This window comes from Coregonus clupeaformis, unplaced genomic scaffold, assembly GCF_020615455.1.
Source record: "Coregonus clupeaformis isolate EN_2021a unplaced genomic scaffold, ASM2061545v1 scaf0471, whole genome shotgun sequence".
NCBI classification, from domain to species: Eukaryota; Metazoa; Chordata; class Actinopteri; order Salmoniformes; family Salmonidae; genus Coregonus; species Coregonus clupeaformis.
In genome coordinates, this window is record NW_025533926.1 from 130,001 (window position 1) to 151,223 (window position 21,223).

General features: G+C 43.2%; 1 protein-coding gene across 3 annotated transcripts in view; it reads right to left on the reverse strand.

The window, feature by feature from the left end:
- Positions 1 to 21,223, reverse strand: part of trak2 (trafficking protein, kinesin binding 2) — a 56,660-nt gene that overhangs the window by 22,740 nt on the left and 12,697 nt on the right. Inside the window, exon 1 of one of the 3 annotated variants that reach the window (XM_045215558.1) lies at positions 20,963 to 21,010. The exons of the other annotated variants lie outside the window; for them this stretch is intronic. The gene's annotated coding sequence lies outside the window, so the exon portion shown is untranslated. Of the gene's footprint in view, positions 1 to 20,962; positions 21,011 to 21,223 lie in introns of those variants that run through there. 3 annotated transcript variants of the gene reach the window in all.

Sequence of the window (21,223 nt, forward strand, 5' to 3'; positions counted from 1 at the left end):
GGTTCGATTACAGAATCAAAATGGCCAGAAACAAAGAACTTTCTAAGTGACCCCAAACTTTTGAAAGGTAGTGTACTTCTCATAGTAGTTTGTATTACTGTTTTCTTCTACTTTATATTACTACTTGTTATTTTGGGACTTTTGTATTTGGCATTTGATTCTTGAATGATAGTTATTGTACTGGATTGTTGAGGAGAGTTAGTGAGCATTTCACTATACCGTGTGCACGTGTCTAATAAACTTTGATTTGATTGACTGATCGTATTTGATTGTGAAAGTGGAAGTATAAACTGCATAAGTCTCCTGCTCCTCATCACTCTACACACAGCTACACTCAGTCCACCTTCTGTCAAGAGGGGAAACACTCCCAGGTGAGTAGAGAAAGAAAGATATTAACCTGGACACCGGTGATTATTTACTCTATAAATCACATTACTTCTGGTGTTTCTCACCTGTTATTTATTTGATCTTTGTTAAAATATATCTGGTATAAATGTGAGAATTGACGATGTTACAAGTATGTTGAAAGTTACTTCTCCAAATGTGGATACATTTAGCGCATGTGCTCCATAATATGCAAGGGTAGGTCAAATTACACATCTCCTGGATATCGTTTCTCTACCTACTCTGGGTAAAAAGCATGGTCTGTCTGTGGAACACTGAATCATACACTCTCGTCTTACCATCTAAAGATACATTTAGTTATCAAATAGTGAATTTCTGTCCAACGCTGACTCATTCCAGGAAGTCGTTTTTATTTTTTATAGAACTGGTTGCTCCACAGATAGAACGGGGGAAACCCAGATTGATCACATATACAAATGGCTGTGATAGCGTGCAGCATTTTAAAGTAGTCTAGTTGGGTGGGACTTGCTCTGGGTTCGGGAGGGATCACAGAATTCCATCCAAGCCAGTGGAAGGGATCCACCAATAAATCATATTCCTGAACAAACACTCCAGTACAGCAGGGGGCAGTAAAATACTCTAAAATGAAGACGGCTACATTTCAAACTTTGGGTCTTTGATTATGTTTCAGAAATGTCCACCTCCAGTAATGTCCTGTCTGAAGAGCAGTTCCTGTGCTCCATCTGTCTGGATGTGTTCACTGAGCCAGTCTCTATTCCATGTGGACACAACTTCTGCAAGGCCTGTATCAGCGGATACTGGAACAGCACTGCCCTGTGCCAGTGTCCACTGTGTAAGGAGACATTCAACAGAAGACCTGAACCAAAAACCAACACAACACTCAGAGATGTTGCAGATCATTTTAAGAGGATGAAGGTCAAAGACGGAGAGGAGTCATCTTCCAATCCTGGAGAAGTAGCACAATTGCAGCAGATGATCCAGGAGCGACTGCAGAAGGTTAAGGCGATCAAATACTCAATAGAGCTCAGCCAGAGAGATGCAGAGAGAGAGATAGCAGAAAGTGTGGAGGTCTTCACTGCTCTGGTGCGCTCCATTGAGAGAAGTCAGGAAGAGCTCATTGAAGTGGTTGAGGAGAAGCAGAAAGCAGCTGAGAGGCGGGCTGAAGGGCTCATTGAAGAGCTGGAGCAGGAAATCACTGAGCTGCTGAGGAGAGGCACTGAGCTGGACCACCTCCACCTCCTCCAGAACTTCCCATCCCCGATCAAGGACTGGTCTGAGATCAGTGTTCCCAGGGATCTGCATGTAGGAACTGTGAGGAGAGCTCTGTCTCAGCTGGAGGAGACACTTCTGAAAGAGTTGGGTAATGCTGAGCTGAGGAGTTTACGGCAGTGGTCAGTGGATGTGACTCTGGATCTTGATTCAGTAAACCCCATGCTCATTGTGTCGGAGAACAGGAAGCAAGTGAGCTTTCAAGGCACATGGCGGAATATCCCTGACAATCCAAAGAGGTTTAGTACAAATTTTGCTGTCCTGGGAAAGGAAGGCTTCTCCTCAGGGAGATTCTACTTTGAAGTTCAGGTTAGGGGGAAAATTGAATGGGTGTTAGGTGTGGCCAGAGAGTCCATCATCAGGAAGGGCCCAACAGCTAAAAGCCCAGATGGTGGACTCTGGGCTCTGTATATGAAGGGTGAGAATAAGTATGAGGTCAAGGAAACCCCCCCTATCCCCCTCTCCCTCAGCCAGAAACCCCAGAAGGTGGGGGTGTTTGTGGATTACGAGAAGGGTCAGATCTTCTTTTATGATGTAGAAAACAGGTCTCATATCTACTCTTTCACTGGTTGTACCTTCACTGAGAAACTATATCCATACTTGAACCCCTGTAATAATTCAGAGGGTCCAAACAAAGCCCCATTGGTCATCTCTTCTGTCAATCACACTGACTGAATTGGTGTCCAATAAAGGAACAGATTACTTAATCTGATTGAGCAAATAACAATTAGGCTAAGACATGCAATTGTAAAGAGTGTTGATAATAGTGTTGATAATAATGAGCTACGTTCCAGGGCGTCTGCCAAGCAGTCATACACCAAATTTCACAACACCTGGATAGGTGTTTAACATCATGCCAGAAACCGCATCAATATGATATTGTAATCTGAAGCATGACTGCAATGTATCTAACGTGGCGTTCAACGATTGGTTAATTTGTGCAGCGTGACTTCTTTTGCAGCCTGTCTGGACCATGATGTTTGATATGGTTTTGGTGCATCTTTTAAATCAGAGAATTATGCTTGAAATCTGATCTACAGTACATCAGATTTCAATCAGATTTCCCATTTATTTTTCTCATTTTTCAATACAGTGTTGAGACCTTGTTTGGATTAATTTGGGAGTATGTTGTACTGAATTAGCTAAATCTAGCAAGATGCATCGAATTCCTTGTGAGATTTATGTTTTAATTGTGTGTGAACCCTGTCAAATAAAACGTAATAAATCAAATGAATAAATATGTTATTGTTTGTTTTGGTCAATAAAGACAATAACAATATCCAGCTAAATGTTTTGTATAAAAGGAGATTAGTATCCTGTTAGAGGTAGAGGGTTATGCTTCTCAGAGGGCAGAGGAACAGAGGAGTTACTGCAGCAGTGGCTTCTGAGGTCAACACTGACCACTAGATGTGGCTGCTCCCTCTCTCCCTCCCTCTCCAGCACCCAGGGTTAAATATACATATAGTATGTATAAACTGGAAGTAGAGGCCTAAGCATTGTTGTTCACTAGTTTACTCCAATTAGGGAAGGGGTGGTGGGGTTGGAAAGTAATAAAGGGAAATATTTTTTTTTAAAGGATATGTATATATATATATATATACAGTGAGGGGAAAAAAGTATTTGATCCCCTGCTGATTTTGTACGTTTGCCCACTGACAAAGACATGATCAGTCTATAATTTTAATGGTAGGTTTATTTGAACAGTGAGAGACAGAATAACAACAAAAAAATCCAGAAAAACGCATGTCAAAAATGTTATAAATTGATTTGCATTTTAATGAGGGAAATAAGTATTTGACCCCTCTGCAAAACATGACTTAGTACTTGGTGGCAACGACCTTTTTGGCAATCACAGAGGTCAGACGGCCACCAGGTTTGCACACATCTCAGGAGGGATTTTGTTCCACTCCTCTTTGCAGATCTTCTCCAAGTCATTAAGGTTTCGAGGCTGACATTTGGCAACTCGAACCTTCAGCTCCCTCCACAGATTTTCTATGGGATTAAGGTCTGGAGACTGGCTAGGCCACTCCAGGACCTTAATGTGCTTCTTCTTGAGCCACTCCTTTGTTGCCTTGGCCGTGTGTTTTGGGTCATTGTCATGCTGGAATACCCATCCACGACCCATTTTCAATGCCCTGGCTGAGGGAAAGAGGTTCTTACCCAAGATTTGACGGTACATGACCCCATCCATCGTCCCTTTGATGCGGTGAAGTTGTCCTGTCCCCTTAGCAGAAAAACACCCCCAAAGCATAAATGTTTCCACCTCCATGTTTGACGGTGGGGATGGTGTTCTTGGGGTCATAGGCAGCATTCCTCCTCCTCCAAACACGGCGAGTTGAGCTGATGCCAAAGAGCTCCATTTTGGTCTCATCTGACCATTGGCAAACTTCAGACGGCCCTGTATATGTGCTTTCTTGAGCAGGGGGACCTTGCGGGCGCTGCAGGATTTCAGTCCTTCACGGCGTAGTGTGTTACCAATTGTTTTCTTGGTGACTATGGTCCCAGCTGCCTTGAGATCATTGACAAGATCCTCCCGTGTAGTTCTGGGCTGATTCCTCACCGTTCTCATGATCATTGCAACTCCACGAGGTGAGATCTTGCATGGAGCCCCAGGCCGAGGGAGATTGACAGTTATTTTGTGTTTCTTCCATTTGCGAATAATCGCACCAACTGTTGTCACCCTCTCACCAAGCTGCTTGGCGATGGTCTTGTCACCCATTCCAGCCTTGTGTAGGTCTACAATGTTGTCCCTGATATCCTTGGAGAGCTCTTTGGTCTTGGCCATGGTGGAGAGTTTGGAATCTGATTGATTGATTGCTTCTGTGGACAGGTGTCTTTTATACAGGTAACAAGCTGAGATTAGGAGCAACTCGTTACCTGTATAAAATACACCTGGGAGCCAGAAATCTTTCTGATTGAGGGGGTCAAATACTTATTTTCCTCATTAAAATGCAAATCAATTTATAACATTTTTGACATGCGTTTTTCTGGATTTTTTGTTGTTATTCTGTCTCTCACTGTTCAAATAAACCTACTATTAAAATTATAGACTGATCATTTCTTTGTCAGTGGGCAAACGTACAAAATCAGCAGGGGATCAAATACTTTGTTCCCCCCTCACACACACACACACATATATATATATATACACTGCTCCAAAAAATAAAGGGAACACTTAAATAACACATCCTAGATCTGAATGAATGAAATAATCTTATTAAATACTTTTTTCTTTACATAGTTGAATGTGCTGACAACAAAATCACACAAAAATTATCAATGGAAATCAAATTTATCAACCCATGGATGTCTGGATTTGGAGTCACCCTCAAATTTAAAGTGGAAAACCACACTACAGGCTGATCCAACTTTGATGTAATGTCCTTAAAACAAGTCAAAATGAGGCTCAGTAGTGTGTGTGGCCTCCACGTGCCTGTATGACCTCCCTACAACGCCTGGGCATGCTCCTGATGAGGTGGCGGATGGTCTCCTGACGGATCTCCTCCCAGACCTGGACTAAAGCATCCGCCAACTCCTGGACAGTCTGTGGTGCAACGTGGCGTTGGTGGATGGAGCGAGACATGATGTCCCAGATGTGCTCAATTGGATTCAGGTCTGGGGAACGGGCGGGCTAGTCCATAGCATCAATGCCTTCCTCTTGCAGGAACTGCTAACACACTCCAGCCACATGAGGTCTAGCATTGTCTTGCATTAGGAGGAACCCAGGGCCAACCGCACCAGCATATGGTCTCACAAGGGGTCTGAGGATCTCATCTCGGTACCTAATGGCAGTCAGGCTACCTCTGGCTGTAAGCACAACCCCCACCTGTGGACGTCGGGCCCTCATACCACCCTCATGGCGTCTGTTTCTGACCGTTTGAGCAGACACATGCACATTTGTGGCCTGCTGGAGGTCATTTTGCAGGGCTCTGGCAGTGCTCCTCCTGCTCCTCCTTACACAAAGGCGGAGGTAGCAGTCCTGCTGCTGGGTTGTTGCCCTCCTATGGCCTCCTCCACGTCTCCTGATGTACTGGCCTGTCTCCTGGTAGCGCCTCCATGCTCTGGACACTACGCTGACAGACACAGCAAACCTTCTTGCCACAGCTCGCATTGATGTGCCATCCTGGATGAGCTGCACTACCTGAGCCACTTGTGTGGGTTGTAGACTCCGTCTCATGCTACCACTAGAGTGAAAGCACCGCCAGCATTCAAAAGTGACCAAAACATCAGCCAGGAAGCATAGGAACTGAGAAGTGGTCTGTGGTCACCAACTGCAAAACCAGTCCTTTATTGGGGGTGTCTTGCTAATTGCCTATAATTTCCACCTGTTGTCTATTCCATTTGCACAACAGCATGTGAAATGTATTGTCAATCAGTGTTGCTTCCTTAGTGTACAGTTTGATTTCACAGAATTGTGATTGACTTGGAGTTACATTGTGTTGTTTAAGTGTTCCCTTTATTTTTTTGAGCAGTGTACAGTGGGGGAAAAAAGTATTTAGTCAGCCACCAATTGTGCAAGTTCTCCCACTTAAAAAGATGAGAGAGGCCTGTAATTTTCATCATAGGTACACGTCAACTATGACAGACAAAATGAGAAAAATTTTTTTCTTCAGAAAATCACATTGTAGGATTTTAATGAATTTATTTGCAAATTATGGTGGAAAATAAGTATTTGGTCAATAACAAAAGTCTCTCAATATTTTGTTATATACCCTTTGTTGGCAATGACACAGGTCAAACGTTTTCTGTAAGTCTTCACAAGGTTTTCACACACTGTTGCTGGTATTTTGGCCCATTCCTCCATGCAGATCTCCTCTAGAGCAGTGATGTTTTGGGGCTGTCGCTGGGCAACACGGACTTTCAACTCTCCAAGATTTTCTATGGGGTTGAGATCTGGAGACTGGCTAGGCCACTCCAGGACCTTGAAATGCTTCTTACGAAGCCACTCCTTCGTTGCCCGGGCGGTGTGTTTGGGATCATTGTCATGCTGAAAGACCCAGCCACGTTTCATCTTCAATGCCCTTGCTGATGGAAGGAGGTTTTCACTCAAAATCTCACGATACATGGCCCCATTCATTCTTCCCTTTACACGGATCAGTCGTCCTGGTCCCTTTGCAGAAAAACAGCCCCAAAGCATGATGTTTCCACCCCCATGCTTCACAGTAGGTATGGTGTTATTTGGATGCAACTCAGCATTCTTTGTCCTCCAAACACGACGAGTTGAGTTTTTACCAAAAAGTTATATTTTGGTTTCATCTGACCATATGACATTCTCCCAATCCTCTTCTGGATCATCCAAATGCACTCTAGCAAACTTCAGACGGGCCTGGACATGTACTGGCTTAAGCAGGGGGACACGTCTGGCACTGCAGGATTTGAGTCCCTGGCGGCGTAGTGTGTTACTGATGGTAGGCTTTGTTACTTTGGTCCCAGCTCTCTGCAGGTCATTCACTAGGTCCCCCCGTGTGGTTCTGGGATTTTTGCTCACCGTTATTGTGATCATTTTGACCCCACGGGGTGAGATCTTGCGTGGAGCCCCAGATCGAGGGAGATTATCAGTGGTCTTGTATGTCTTCCATTTCCTAATAATTGCTCCCACAGTTGATTTCTTCAAACCAAGCTGCTTACCTATTGCAGATTCAGTCTTCCCAGCCTGGTGCAGGTCTACAATTTTGTTTCTGGTGTCCTTTGACAGCTCTTTGGTCTTGGCCATAGTAGAATTTGGAGTGTGACTGTTTGAGGTTGTGGACAGGTGTCTTATATACTGATAACAAGTACAAACAGGTGCCATTAAAACAGGTAACGAGTGGAGGACAGAGGAGCCCCTTAAAGAAGAAGTTACAGGTCTGTGAGAGCCAGAAATCTTGCTTGTTTGTAGGTGACCAAATACTTATTTTCCACCATAATTTGCAAATAAATTCATTAAAAATCCTACAATGTGATTTTCTGGATTTTTTTTCTCTCAATTTGTCTGTCATAGTTGACGTGTACCTATGATGAAAATTGCAGGCCTCTCTCATCTTTTTAAGTGGGAGAACTTGCACAATTGGTGGCTGACTAAATACTTATTTTCATATGTGTGTGTATATATATATATATATATATATATGTATATACACAGTGGGGAGAACAAGTATTTGATACACTGTCGATTTTGCAGGTTTTCCTACTTACAAAGCATGTAGAGGTCTGTAATTTTTATCATAGCTACACTTCAACTGTGAGAGACTGAATCTAAAACAAAATCCAGAAAATCACATTGTATGATTTTTAAGTAATTAATTTGCATTTTATTGCATGACATAAGTATTTGATCACCTACCAACCCGTAAGAATTCCGGCTCTCACAGACCTGTTAGTTTTTCTTTAAGAAGCCCTCCTGTTCTCCACTCATTACCTGTATTAACTGCACCTGTTTGAACTCTTTACCTGTATAAAAAGACACCTGTCCACACACTCAATCAAACAGACTCCAACCTCTCCACAATGGCCAAGACCAGAGAGCTGTGTAAGGACATCAGGGATAAAATTGTAGACGTGCACAAGGCTGGGATGGGCTACAGGACAATAGGCAAGCAGCTTGGTGAGAAGGCAACAACTGTTGGCGCAATTATTAGAAAATGGAAGAAGTTCAAGATGACGGTCAATCACCCTCGGTCTGGGGCTCCATGCAAGATCTCACCTCGTGGGGCATCAATGATCATGAGGAAGGTGAGGGATCAGCCCAGAACTACACGGCAGGACCTGGTCAATGACCTGAAGAGAGCTGGGACCACAGTCTCAAAGAAAACCATTAGTAACACACTACGCCGTCATGGATTAAAATCCTGCAGCGCACGCAAGGTCCCCCTGCTCAAGCCAGCGCATGTCCAGGCCCGTCTGAAGTTTGCCAATGACCATCTGGATGATCCAGAGGAGGAATGGGAGAAGGTCATGTGGTCTGATGAGACAAAAATAGAGCTTTTGGTCTAAACTCCACTCGCCGTGTTTGGAGGAAGAAGAAGGATGAGTACAACCCCAATAACACCATCCCAACCGTGAAGCATGGAGGTGGAAACATCATTCTTTGGGGATACTTTTCTGCAAAGGGGACAGGACGACTGCACCGTATTGAGGGGAGGATGGATGGGGCCATGTATCGCGAGATCTTGGCCAACAACCTCCTTCCCTCAGTAAGAGCATTGAAGATGGGTCGTGGCTGGGTCTTCCAGCATGACAACGACCGAAGCACACAGCCAGGGCAACTAAGGAGTGGCTCCGTAAGAAGCATCTCAAGGTCCTGGATTGGCCTAGCCAGTCTCCAGACCTGAACCCAATAGAACATCTTTGGAGGGAGCTGAAAGTCCGTATTGCCCAGCGACAGCCCCAAAACCTGAAGGATCTGGAGAAGGTCTGTATGGAGGAGTGGGCCAAAATCCCTGCTGCAGTGTGTGCAAACCTGGTCAAGACCTACAGGAAACGTATGATCACTGTAATTGCAAACAAAGGTTTCTGTACCAAATATTAAGTTCTGCTTTTCTGATGTATCAAATACTTATGACATGCAATAAAATGCAAATTACTTAAAAATCATACAATGTGATTTTCTGGATTTTTGTTTTAGATTCTGTCTCTCACAGTTGAAGTGTACCTATGATCCTACATGCTTTGTAAGTAGGAAAACCTGCAAAATCGGCAGTGTATCAAATACTTGTTCTCCCCACTGTGTGTGTGTTTGTGTGTGTGTGTATATATATATATATATATATATATATATATATATATATATATATATATATATATATATATATATATATATATATATATATATATATATATATACACATACAGTGCTATGAAATGGTTTTCGCCAGGCATAAATGGGACCCATCTCGTCCAAAAAGTTGACTCAAGTTCGCCAAAAAGCACCTGGATGATCATCAAGACTCTTGGAAGAACGTTCTATGGACAGATGATTCAAAAGTATAACTTTTTGGACGACATGGTTCCAGTAATGCCTGGCGAAAACCAAACTCTGCATTCCACAGTAAGAACATCATACCAAAGGTCAAGCATGGTGGTGGTGGTGTGATGGTTTGGGGATGCTTTGCTGCCTCAGGACCTGGACGACTTGCCTTAATAGAAGGATCCATGAATTCTGCTCTGTATCAGAGAATTCTACATGAGAATGTCAGACCATCCGTCTGTGAGCTGAAGCTGAAGCGCAGCTGGGTCATGCAGCAAGACAATGATCCAAAACACACAATCAAGACTACATGAAAATTGCTAAAAAGCAACAAATTGGAAGTTTTGGAATGGCCTAGTCAAAGTCCAGACCTAATCCCAATTGAGATGTTGTGGCAGGACTTGAAACAAGCAGTTCATGCTTGAAAACCCACACGACACTGAGTTAATGCAGTTCTGCATGGAAGAGTGGGCCAAAATTCCTCCACAGTGACGTGGAAGAGTGATCAACAACTACAGGAAGCATTTGGTTGGAGTCATTGCAGCTAAAGGTGGCACAACCAGTTATTGAGTGTAAGGTGGCAATTACTTTTTCACACAGGGGACTTGGGTGTTGCATAACTTTGTTTATTAAATAAGTATGTAATTGTTGTGTTATTTGTTCACTTATGTTCCCTTTATCTAATTTTAGGTTTTGGTTGAAGATCTGATAGCATTCAGTATCACAAATATGCAAAAGTAGAGAAAATTAGAAAGGGGGCAAATACTTTTTCTTAGCACTGTATATATATATATATATATACACACACCTATATACACACACACAGGCCCCAGTGCCATCTGAGACACAGGAAGGAACAAACACGTTCACTGGACAAACACTGGGCTCTGATACATTTATACATGACTCGAAAACATGCACGCACACACCAAACACACCAAATGTGCGCACACACACACACACAGCTAGTTTACACTTACCTGTACAAACTTAAAATGGTCAAATAAACTAAGCCAAGCACAGAGAAAGTGCAACAGTTGGGTTCTGGGCAGAACAGGGAGGAGTTGAGAGATAACATTTAGCTAAAGTGGAAGTATAAACTGCATAAGTCTCCTGCTCCTCATCACTCTACACACAGCTACACTCAGTCCACCTTCTGTCAAGAGGGGAAACACTCCCAGGTGAGTAGAGAAAGAAAGATATTAACCTGGACACTGGTGATGATTTTACTCCATAATCACATTACTTCTGGTGTTTCTCACCTGTTATTTATTTGATCTTTGTTCAAATATATCTGGTATAACTGTGAGAATTGACGATGTTACAAGTATGTTGAAAGTTACTTCTCCAAATGTGGATACATTTAGTGCATGTGCTCCATAATATGCAAGGGTAGGTCAAATTACACATCTCCTGGATATCGTTTCTCTACCTACTCTGGGTAAAAAGCATGGTCTGTCTGTGGAACACTGAATCATACACTCTTGTCTTACCATCTAAAAGATACATTTAGTAATGAAATAGTTCATCTCTGTCCAACGCTGACTCATTCCAGGAAGTCATTTTATAGAACCGGTTGCTCCACAGATAGAATGGGGAAAACAAGGTTGTTCACACAGATACAAATGGCTGTGATAGCATGCAGCATTTTAAAGTAGTCTAGTTGGGTGGGACTTGCTCTGGGTTAGGGAGGGATCACAGAATTCCATCCAAGCCAGTGGAAGGGATCCACCAATAAATCATATTCCTGAACAAACATTCCAGTACAGCAGGGGGCAGTAAAATACTCTAAAATGAAGACGGCTACATTTCTAACTTTGGGTCTTCTATTATGTTTCAGAAATGTCCAGTAATGTCCTGTCTGAAGAGCAGTTCCTGTGCTCCATCTGTCTGGATGTGTTCACTGAGCCAGTCTCTATTCCATGTGGACACAACTTCTGCAAGGCCTGTATCAGCGGATACTGGAACAGCACTGCCCTGTGCCAGTGTCCACTGTGTAAGGAGACATTCAACAGAAGACCTGAACCAAAAACCAACACAACACTCAGAGATGTTGCAGATCATTTTAAGAGGATGAAGGTCAAAGACGGAGAGGAGTCATCTTCCAATCCTGGAGAAGTAGCACAAGTGCAGAATATGATCCAGGAGCGACTGCAGAAGGTTAGGGAGATCAAATACTCAGTAGAGCTCAGCCAGAGAGATGCAGAGAGAGAGATAGCAGAAAGTGTGGAGGTCTTCACTGCTCTGGTGCGCTCCATTGAGAGAAGTCAGGCAGAGCTCATTGAAGTGGTTGAGGAGAAGCAGAAAGCAGCTGAGAGGCGTGCTGAAGGGCTCATTGAAGAGCTGGAGCAGGAAATCACTGAGCTGCAGAGGAGAGGCACTGAGCTGGACCACCTCCACCTCCTCCAGAACTCCCCATCCCCGATCAAGGACTGGTCTGAGATCAGTGTTCCCAGGGATCTGCATGTAGGAACTGTGAGGAGAGCTCTGTCTCAGCTGGAGGAGACACTTCTGAAAGAGATGGAGAAGTTGTGTAATGCTGAGCTGAGGAGTTTACGACAGTGGTCAGTGGATGTGACTCTGGATCTTGATACAGTACACCCCAAGCTCATTGTGTCGCAGAACAGGAAGCAAGTGAGCTTCAAGGACACACATGCGGAATATCCCTGACAACCCAAAGAGGTTTAGATCATCGTCTAGCTGTCCTGGGAAAGGAAGGCTTCTCTTCAGGGAGATTCTACTTTGAAGTTCAGGTTAGGGGGAAAATTGAATGGGAGTTAGGAGTGGCCAGAGAGTCCATCATCAGGAAGGGCCCAACAGCTGAAAGCCCAGATGGTGGACTCTGGGCTCTGTATATGAAGGGTGAGAATAAGTATGAGGTCAAGGAAACCCCCCCTATCCCCCTCTCCCTCAGCCAGAAACCCCAGAAGGTGGGGGTGTTTGTGGATTACGAGAAGGGTCAGATCTCCTTTTATGATGTAGAAAACAGGTCTCATATCTACTCTTTCTCTGGTTGTACCTTCACTGAGAAACTATATCCATACTTGAACCCCTGTGATAAACACAGCCCCATTGGTCATCTCTTCTGTCAATCACACTGACTGAATTGGTGTCCAATAAGGGAACAGATTACTTAATCTGATTGAGCAAATAACAATTAGGCTAAGACATGCAATTGTAAAGAGTGTTGATAATAATGAGCCACGTTCCAGGGCGTCTGCCAAGCAGTCATACACCAAATTTAACAACACCTGGATAGATGTTTTAACATCATGCCAGAAACCGCATCAATATGATATTGTAATCTGAAGCATGACTGCAATGTATCTAACGAGGTGTTCAATGATTGGTTAATTCGTGCAGCGTGACTTCTTTTGCAGCCTGTCTGGACCATGATGTTTGATATGGTTTTGGTGCATCTTTTAAATCAGAGAATTATGCTTGAAATCTGATCTACAGTAACATCAGATTTCAGTCAGTCTTCATTTCCCATTTATTCTTCTCACGTTTCATATAGAGTGTTGAGACCTTGTTTGGATTAATTTGGGAGTAGTGTACTGAATTAGCTAAACCTAGCAAGATGCATCGAACTCCTTGTGAGATTTATGTTTTAATTGTATGTGGTCCCTGTCAAATAAACATAATAAATAAAATGAATACATATTTTGTTGTGGTTTTGTATAGGATCTAAAATTGCTTATAAGGGTGAAGCATCCCAGAGGGCAGTGGAACAGAGGAGTTACTGCAGCAGTGGCATTTCGGAGGCCAACACTGACTACTAGATGTGGATGCTCCCCCTCTTCCCTCACTCCTCTCCAGCATCCAGGGTTAAAAATACATATAGGGTGCCATCTGAGAAACAGGAAGTAACAGACACGTTCACTGGACCAACACTGGGCTCTGATACATTTTACATGACTCGAAAACATGCACGCACACACCAAACACACACACACCTAGTTTGCCCTCCTAGACAAACTTAAAATTGTCAAAATAAACTTAGCCAAGCACAGAGAAAGTGCAACAGTTAAGTTCTGGGCAGAACAGGGAGGAGTTGAGAGATAACATTTAGCTAAAGTGGAAGTATAAACTGCATAAGTCTCCTGCTCCTCATCACTCTACACACAGCTACACTCAGTCCACCTTCTGTCAAGGGGGAAACACTCCCAGGTGAGTAGAGAAAGAAAGATATTAACCTGGACACTGGTGATATATTTTTAATGTTGTTCTTTCTTTGATCTTTGTTAAAAATCTGGTATAAAATGTGAGAATTGACAATATTAAAAGTACGTTGAAAGTTACTTCTCCAACTGTGAATACAAATGTGCTCCATAATATGCAAGTGTAGGTCAAATTACATACATTCTGGATATCTGGTCTCTACCTACTCTGGGTAAAAAGCGTGGTCTGTCTGTGGAATACTGAATCAATATTGATTGGGTAGAACTACATACACTGTCTCAGCATCTAAAGATACATTTAGTATTCAAATAGTGAATTTCTATCTAACGCTGACTCATTCCAGGAAGTCATTTTAGAGATATTGTTGCTCCACAGATGGAAGGGAAAACCCAGATTGATCACAGATACAAATGGCTGTGATAGTGTGTAGCATTTTTAAGTAGTCTAGTTGGGTGGGACTTGCTCTGGGTTCGGGAGGGATCACAGAATTCCATCCAAGCCAGTGGAAGGGATCCACCAATAAATCATATTCCTGAACAAACACTCCAGTACAGCAGGGGGCAGTAAAATACTCTAAAATGAAGACGGCTACATTTCAAACTTTGGGTCTTTGATTATGTTTCAGAAATGTCCACCTCCAGCAATGTCTTGTCTAAAGAACAGTTCCTGTGCTCCATCTGTCTGGATGTGTTCACTGAGCCAGTCTCTATTCCATGTGGACACAACTTCTGCAAGGCCTGTATCAGCGGATACTGGAACAGCACTGCCCTGTGCCAGTGTCCACTGTGTAAGGAGACATTCAACAGAAGACCTGAACCAAACACCAACACAACACTCAGAGATGTTGCAGATCATTTTAAGAGGATGAAGGTCACAGATGGAGAGGAGTCATCTTCCAATCCTGGAGAAGTAGCACAAGTGCAGAAGATGATCCAGGAGCGACTGCAGAAGGTTAAGGAGATCAAATACTCAATAAAGCTCAGCCAGAGAGATGCAGAGAGAGAGATAGCAGAAAGTGTGGAGGTCTTCACTACTCTGGTGCGCTCCATTGAGAGAAGTCAGGCAGAGCTCATTGAAGTGGTTGAGGAGAAGCAGAAAGCAGCTGAGAGGCGGGCTGAAGGGCTCATTGAAGAGCTGGAGCAGGAAATCACTGAGCTACAGAGGAGAGGCACTGAGCTGGACCACCTCCACCTCCTCCAGAACTCGCCATCCCCGATCAAGGACTGGTCTGAGATCAGTGTTCCCAGGGATCTGCATGTAGGAACTGTGAGGAGAGCTCTGTCTCAGCTGGAGGAGACACTTCTGAAAGAGACCGAGAAGTCCTGCAATGCTGAGCTGAGGAGGATCCAGCAGTGGTCAATGGATGTGACTTTGCATCCTGATACAGCGCACCCCAAGGTCATTGTGTCTGAGGACAGGAAACAAGTGCGCTATGGAAATACATGGCGGAATATCCCTGACAACCCAAAGAGGTTTGATCAACGTCTAGCTGTCCTGGGAAAGGAGAGCTTCTCCTCAGGGAGATTCTATTTTGAGGTTCAGGTTAGGGGGAAAATTGAATGGGTGTTAGGTGTGGCCAGAGAGTCCATCATCAGGAAGGGCCCAACAGCTGAAAGCCCAGATGGTGGACTCTGGGCTCTGTATATGAAGGGTGAGAATAAGTATGAGGTCAAGGACACACCCCCTATCCCCCTCTCCCTCAGCCAGAAACCCCAGAAGGTCGGGGTGTTTGTGGATTACGAGAAGGGTCAGATCTCCTTTTATGATGTAGAAAACAGGTCTCATATCTACTCTTTCACTGGTTGTACCTTCACTGAGAAACTATATCCATACTTGAACCCCTGTAATAATTCAGAGGGTCCCAACAAAGCCCCATTGGTCATCTCTTCTGTCAATCACACTGACTGAATTGGTGTCCAATAAGGCAACAGATGACTTAATCTGATTGAGCAAATAACAATTAGGCTAACACATGCAATTGTAAAGAGTGTTGATAGTAATGGGCCACGTTCCAGGGCGTCTGCCAAGCAGTCATACACTACATTTCACAACACCTGGATAGGTGTTTAACATCATGCCAGAAACCGCATCAATATGATATTGTAATCTGAAGCATGACTGCAATGTATCTTGTTTTTTTTGTTATTTTTAGTCCCACCCTTCAGCTCCCCTCAACCCCTCCCATATATAATAATAATAATAAGCCATTTAGCAGACGCTTTTGGGTGGTCCCGGGGATCGAACCCACTACCCTGGCGTTACAAGCGCCATGCTCTACCAATTGAGCTACAGAGGACCACCATCCAGTTTGATTTCTATTTGCCATATATTTTTCAACTGTGCTGTTTCACAAAAGCTCTGAACCTTTCTATTCTCATAGTTTCTACAGATTGTAAAGTAAAGAAACATTTTTGCTAAGATAATTATTATATTATTGATTGATTGACTATGACTTTTCAAATCACCCAGCAGTGCCATTTGCAGAGTTAACTCCAGGTAAATGTTACAATTACCAATTACCAAAAACAAGCTACATATGGACAGTACCAAAACAAATGATCTAATGATTCTGTCTCTTCGCAGCAAACTCTGCAGAGCTGGGATGGTTGTATCCCCCATATATCTAACATTCTATTGGTTGCAATAATTTTGTATATTAATTTAAATTGAAAAACTCTAAGGTTTTGAAGTTGGCGTCGTTTTGTGTATCAGTTCATAAACCATGTGCCATGGAATCGGTACATCGAAAATCTCTTCCCAACTATTTTGCAATCTGTATGGCACAGTTGTCCATTTCTTTTTATCCTGAAATGAAACTGGTGTACTTCTTTATTTATCATAATTTTCTTTAACCAATGATGGTCTTTAATGCAGGGCCGACAGACAAGTTCCTTACCTTTACCCCCTTCCACTTGCCTCTTCCATTTTTTCGGTAATGCTGCAATTAGCAGGTTGTAATTTTGGATAGAGCAGACATTTCCATATATTTTTGTTAGCTGTGACATAACTCCACCAGTCTGATTTATATCACTTACAAAGATTATATTTTTTATTTTTTATCAATTAGTATATTTTAGTTTAACCATAATATTTCTTGTAATATTTGTTCCGTCTTTTCTGGTGAATTAAACTGAAATTGCAAACCAACTTTTTATGGCTTGTTTTAAAAATAGCGATATTTTGGAGAAGATTTCATTTTCAAATAACCGAAAGTGAGATGTTGTAATCTGAATAAAGGGAAAAAGGCCATTCTTGAACACTGGGTGAGCCATTCTGACTAATCTGCTTGAGAACCAATTCAGATTTAAGTATAGCATTCACCCCATTTTGCCTCAACTGTCACTTTCACATAAACCCACACAGCGTCTGAGCGAGCAATGACCAATCAGTGACTTATTAACGGTCTGAACCTTTGTCTTCAATAAAAAGACTGGTGGCCAGACTGAGACGACCTCTCTGCTAAGGCAAAGACACTGTATATAATGACGAGATGGTCTTGTCTCCGCCCTAACAATTGGAGTCGTCCCAAAGGCGGGAAGGCTGGCCGTCTGCTTATCGCTGTATTCCCGCACGGACAGATTTTCACGGGAGTGGACCCGCTCGCTTCGCCTCTTCCTCTCTGGCTAAGATTTCTGTTTCAGACACTTCCTGTCTAGAGTTCAAGGGTTAAGGGTCGGGGGTCATCAGTCATCACAGGTTATGTAAACAAAACTGGTTTTCCTTAGCTTTGAAAAACGTACCGTATTACAGAGTAATTTCTTAATTCAAAATCATAATAGTTGATTATTTATTCATAATCATATCATAATCTATTTTCAGATTCACATTCGAAAGCTAAGCAGTAGAGGGGAATCAGAGCGCTTGGGAGAGTAGGGCCTCTGATCTAGGCCAGTCTTCAGAGTTACAGAGTAGGGCCTCTGATCTAGGCCAGTCTTCAGAGTTACAGAGTAGGTCCTCTGATCCAAGCCAGTCTTCGGAGGGGCATACTGGTATTAGTGCTGAATCCTATAAGCCTACCCCACGTGTAATCTAGTACTACTCTGTCAGCAGTCAAGACTGGGATAGGCCCAGTGAAGGCCTATAGATCACCCACAGAATGACAATAGCACAAATCTGATTCTCCCATTACTATGGAGCGATATTAGTGCAAAAGTGAGTGTTTGGACTTTGATCCTTGAGGAGGAGTGAAGGAGTGCACAAATTGGGCTTATGATTCATATGCTGTGAATAAAACACAGCAAACTCCTGGAGGTTGGGGTGATTAAATATCACAGGGAAGGGAATCAGTGGCCTTGTCCAAATATCCATACTTGCGTCCTAAATAGTAGGCCGTTGGAGTATGCGAAAAAATACAGTTTAATAGTGTGATATTTCGGAAATTGAGTATACTTTAAATGGCCGGATGTCTTACTCATTACAGCTGATCAATTAGATATGGGGATGTGCTACCAAAATCAACGAATAGCGGGAAACAACGCAATCGCGCATGACGCATTCTCAGTATGCGAAAATATTACGTTTTATAGTATGTGAATTATATAAAACAGAGTATGCTTTAAATGCCAGAATGTTATACTGCTTTCGGCTTTTCGTCTAGTAGAATTCGCTGCACACTATACAGGAATTTCACAGCTAATGCATTAGAAGAATTTTGATAGCTAGATCTCTTCAAGTAAACAACAAAACAACTTAGATGGCGAATAGCTCAGCTTCTGCAGTGTTGTTCAAATGTAAATAGTTTTTGTTCTCCTTAAAACTATCACGACTATTTAATCGTAACGTTACAACTTTGAAAACAGATCTGCAGCCTGCCGTAACTTTATCTAGCTAGGTACGTGATTTAGTAGGACTAGAAGTTATCACTGTTCGAACAGTAACGTTAGCAACAGGGTTACTTGCTTGCTGTTGTGCGACAACTTCATATCATTAGGCTAGCTAGCGACTTGTTGTAAAAACCAGGGCTTGTGTTCAAACTGTTACAGGGTCTAATGAAAATACCAGGCATTTAATTCAGTGGTGAACATGGCAGTAGAAATGCCGCAAAAAAAGTTGAGTCAGTCATGTGGCCATAGTTAGCTCTCTTGCTACTGCACTAAGCACTGCCACAAGCCATAGCTAACGTTAGTAACGCGGCAGCCTCCATTCCTATTTCCCAACACTTCTCTTTTCTTCTAGTTCTCCTGATTTGTCACGTCGGTTTATCTATGTTAAACTGACTGTAAAGTTCATGCTATGCAATATTAGTTTCTACCTGAACGGTTATAGCCTGAATGGGTCTAGCTAGACCGGTACATGTTTACTTTCAACATTCAAAAATGAACTCGCACATCTGAGCTATCTTGTTGCAGGTGCATGGTAACAATACGTTGAAAAAAAAAAAAGAAACCTGGACACTGCTCTTGCTAGTATCACTTCGTCAGAGCTTTCTGCTCTACTAAACTAAATAAACCATCTTTGGTATAACAAGTGATTACACTTTTATAGCGCTTTTCATAACAATCAAAAGATCTCATGATGATCCTAGCTATGGTTGGCTAGGTCAACCAATAGAGGCCAAGTCTTTGAGTGCATGCATCCTCCAAAGACGGAGAGGGACAGTTCATGGCTTGATCAGATGAGAAGGCTTAATGAAAATGGAGTCCTGTGACTATCTTGTAGAGGGCTAACTACTCTGGGAACAAGCGGTTTCGGCCGTGGCATACTGCATACTTTTTACTAAACAGTACGTGCTAAATAGTATGTAGTATGATTAGTACACAGTATGCAGTTTAAGTAGTAGGCAAGCCAGATTTGGGACACGGTCAGTGTTAGTCGCTGGGTTTCTAAGTGACAGAAGGTGTTGGATGGATGCCAACAACCTTTGATACTGACCTAATTTCCCTTTATCATGCTGCCTATAAAAGCTAACTAGGCCTAGGCTATATCAAAACAATCAAGACTGATAGTTAGGAACATCCAGGTGATGCTAGACACACAGAATACGTTAAAAAAAAACTAAAGTCTTACTATCGACTTAAGTCTTCCTCTATAAATGAATCAATCATGTGGTCCTCTGTAGCTCAGCTGGTAGAGCACGGCGCTTGTAACGCCAAGGTAGTGGGTTCGATCCCCGGGACCACCCATACACCAAAAAAATTTATGCACGCATGACTGTAAGTCGCTTTGGATAAAAGCGTCTGCTAAATGGCATATTATTATTATTATTAATCACATATGAGGCATATCTGTTTTACCCATCCTAAAAACTCCCTTGTATCTCTCTTTACACACTCCTTCACTCCATTCCAATCCACACCCCGTCCTCTCATCCCCTTTGTCTCTGGAGCGTTCCATTCAGTGGGGATAGGGGGCGCCGGATTGAGCCTCATTAAAATATGACATGCCATTTCTGTCTGACTGGCTGCACTGGGCTCTAATAATAGCATGGCGGTCTTCATTTACCCTTGGGGAGAAGTGAAGCAAGTGTCCCACTGGCCCTTATCTGAACGGGGGCTGAACGCCCCACTGAACACCCCCTCCAGGCAGTACACTTTGTGGGCTGTGCCAAGAGAAACTGACCGCCTAAACCTTACTGTACCCCTTTACTGTCCCAGTAGGATGATTACATACTGTACATGCCAATGCCAACACACAGTCACTCACACACACACACTTCAGCACACACAGTCAACACACACTTCAGCACACACAGTCACTACAACAGTTCCTCTTATTTCAGAGTCCATAACATCCGCAATAACAGCGTTGCTGTTGTTCAATGCCCTTCACTGATTTCTCCAAAGACAATGGTGATATGTGATCTGAGTGTATTACATGACAACCAGAGAGAGTACTGAGCCAGTTCTCTGTTGCTGACAGACTGACTGGCACTTGAAAATGACATCACTGCATTATGGAGCAGATCAGCCTGGGTTCAAGAATGAGTAGCAATGTACTGTTAGCTGCTTGACTGTCTCCTCGTAACCACATACCACACGTTTCAATGTAAACAGTCACGTATGCACATTATTTCCTGCCTGCTACAACTCACACACACACTCTGCTGCAAAGTTATGAGTACATCCGCACACACATAAAGACAAACGGCTGCACAGTTCTACAAACATCCGTACACACACACAGGATACACACACACACACAGTGATACACACACACACAGTGATACACACACACCATCTAAATCATTTCTTTAAGGCTCACCTTCCACAGCAACATTCTCATAGAGCTCTTCATTGTGAATGTTAAAGACCGGCATGGCCGTTTCAACCTTCTGCTCTCCCTCTTGCTCTCCCCCCCTTGCCCTCTGTCTGTCCCTCCCTCTCTCTCTGTCTGTCTGTCCCGTGACGCTGCCTGGCCCTGGCTTGGCACTCAGCTGCACCCTGTCCTTGCCAGGGACAGCCACTGAGGCCACCGCACGCACACGTCTCTGTGCCGCTCATATGGAAGAAACCTCAGGAGAAA